The sequence below is a fragment of the Podarcis vaucheri genome (genome assembly GCF_965113315.1).
Source record: "Podarcis vaucheri genome assembly, chromosome: 11".
Taxonomy (NCBI): Eukaryota; Metazoa; Chordata; class Lepidosauria; order Squamata; family Lacertidae; genus Podarcis; species Podarcis vaucheri.
The window spans coordinates 23,950,036-23,953,030 of NC_138749.1; the positions used below are offsets into that span (position 1 = coordinate 23,950,036).

The 2,995-nt window shown below is 43.0% G+C and overlaps 1 long non-coding RNA gene across 1 annotated transcript; it reads left to right on the plus strand.

Annotated features, from left to right (window-relative positions):
- Nucleotides 1-605: 605 nt before the first annotated feature.
- LOC309514612 lies at nucleotides 606-2,397 on the plus strand. The gene is made up of 2 exons (XR_014212085.1): nucleotides 606-685; nucleotides 2,125-2,397. It is a non-coding gene; the product is annotated as an uncharacterized lncRNA (long non-coding RNA).
- Nucleotides 2,398-2,995: the final 598 nt, after the last annotated feature.

Consider the following 2,995-nt stretch of genomic DNA (forward strand, 5'->3'; position numbering starts at 1 on the left):
GCCTAGGACTTGCCGATCAGAAGGTCGCGGTTTGAATCCCTGAAACGGGGTGAGCTCCTGTTGCTCGGTCCCTGCTCCTGCCAACCTAGCAGTTCGAAAGCACATCAAAGTCCAAGTAGATAAATAGGTACCACTCCGGCAGGAAGGTAAACGGTGTTTCTGTGCGCTGCTCTGGTTTGCCAGAAGCGGCTTAGTCATGCTGGCCACATGAACCGCAAGCTGTATGCTCGCTTGTCCAATAAAGCAAGATGAGCGCCCCAACCCCAGAGTCGGCCACGACTGGACCTAATGGTCAGGGATCCCTTTGCCTTACACAAGCTACAACTGTAAAGGAGCATACCGAAGATTAGCTGGTGTGAATGTGTTCAGATTTTGGCTCAACCCGGTGCCAAATAACTGCTTGCCACAGTCAATTGCATAGAACTGAAGTCCTTTTTGGAAACGATGTGATGATTACGTAATAGGTTCCTGCTAGCTTACAAGCCTTCAGTTTTCAGAGGGCTGGACTGGCATCAGCTGCTATAAGAAATTTGCAAGCAGAGAAGAAGTTAAATAATATTTCAAGTGAGGATTTCCTGTGCAGGTTTCCGGTCTCTTCCCCTCAACAGGGCCACATGACAAACATTGTATTTGTGTTTCTTTGAAAGTGTCAAACTTGCCGTTTTCTTAGTTCTATTTGCAGCCTGTGAGTATTGTTTTGCAACCCTAAAGCATATGGGGAAGCAGCATGCGCAAGACACAGACTGGGGAAAACCTCTGGGGCATTGTTGCTTAACAAATGCCACGTCAGACGGCTCTGCGGTGAGATCTGTCAGGATTGTGCAGTAATGAAGGCTGTGATCCTAAGCCCACTCGCAATTAAGTCTCACTGAACACAGTAGAACTTACTCCTGGTTAAGCATATGTAGGAAATCCCTGTAAATTTATTTGTTTTTCCTTCCAATATTTATAGACAGCTTTTCACCATAGATGGTCACAAAGCAGTTTGCACAACAGTCAGTAACACAACCCAGCACTCAAAATAAAACAGTGTTTAAAACAAACAGAAACCAGAAGTAAAATAATAAAATCAATAAATAGGCATAAAACAGAAAAACAACAATAATTAGAAAGATCTTTTCCAAGGGGTGGCTGCTGAAGGAGAAAAAATTGGGGAAATAGGGTCTTCTTTCACTTACATGTTGAGCCAGATGTTTAATTTTTTTTTTGTGAGTGTGGGGAGAGTGGGATGAAGCTGAACATTGCAAAACCTCATTGCACCTCTGGACGTTTGCATGGAAATGAAAGAGTGTTGCAAATGCAATAATGTGGAGCATAAATAAGAAACGTATGAGGGAGAAGAAAGTCTCCATCATAACAAAACAAAAAAGAACCATTAGGCAGTGCAAGGTATTAAACAGATGCTTAAAGGAGCTTGGGAATATAAGCACAGAAGAAAAAAATATAATAAACAGAAAGGAAATGATCAGAGACCATAGGCACCAACTCCATGGGGCCGAAGACACCTCAGTTTCCCCAAAGTATGTTGGGATGGGACTGAGCCCCCCCCCAATCTTGAGGGGCTGGGCATTGTCGGGCCTCACTGCGGTGGTTGCAGACCTCCCTGGGCCTCCCTGCGATGGCGGTGGGCCTTGCTGGGCCTCCACATGGTGGCAGTGGGCCTTGTGGCCTCCTCCCGATGCACGTGATGTCACACGTGTGTGTCACACGCATGACATCACGTGCATGCGATGAGCCCGCCCTCCAATTTTTGGGTGGAACTCAGCACCTCTGTCAGAGATAGTGAACAATGTTTAAAAACTTGCTGGTGCGATGACGTATCTCATTTGGGTTGTTTTTAGAGCACCAATTTCATGTACACTAGACAATATAAAGGTTAGATTTTTTTTGTTCAACTGGCTACTGAGCTTCGCAGACTTTTGAATCCTCTTTCCCCAGATCAAACTCTTTTCTCTGATACAAGCATATGTGCAGGGTTTCCTTTGCCTGTGTCCTTAGAAGTTACCCTCAGCGAGTTCAATGGGCCACATTCCCAAGTGAGCAGTCAAAGGATTGCCACGGAGATCTGCGGTTAAACTCTATTATCATTTATGTTTTATAATCTTATTTTCTTTATCTTTGCAGCAGCCCTGTGATCAAGGTTTCTATGCTTCTCATGTTAACAGCTGGGCTTGTGGAAGAGTCGTATACAAGACCACCAAGGTTGCTTCCGGAGGGTCTGTTTTATTGACCATTCATTTGTTTGTGGGGATTCAGTTTATGCTGAGGTGACCACAGCTTTAAAATGTACCAATAGATTATGGGCAGTTTGGATCTGGCATTGCAATTCTGCTTCCCCTTCCCATCTATTCTTATATCTTTGAAATTATTAATGATGTTCCGCTACTGTGGAAGACACCCTGTGAGCCAAAATGTAATCAATGCCCACGTCTGATGTTATATTTAGAATAGCTTGATGTGCATATAGTTACTATCATGTGAACAGAGTTTGAACACACAGAGCATGTGGGAACATGGAACAAGGACACAAGGCACTTATATTCCTAAGTACTGTGGATTAAATACTGTACTGTAGTTTTAAAAAGTCCAGGGTACATCTACATTCTGCAACAAAGAATGCAAAACTTGTAGTTTCCTGGAAGAAAACAGTAAAAGATGCTGAATAATAGTAACAATAATAGATGGAACATTACTCTGTGGCCAAATATGTACCCACTGATGGTTGAAAATAATTGCTATTTGCTATTATATCATCTCAAGTTCCTTTACTGCTGTAGGACAAAATAATAAGACAAACTGATATGCAGCATCCTTTCATCTCTTAATGCACTCAGGCAAGAATCCAGAAACCACTTAGGGAAGGACAGTCAGCTGAAGATTAACTTCAAGCATTGTTTATTCAGTGAAAATACAATGTTCCATATAACTCCTTTTCTGGCCGATGAGACATTCAGGACAGTCCAGGGTGCCTCCAGACGGTTAATATTTTGTGGAA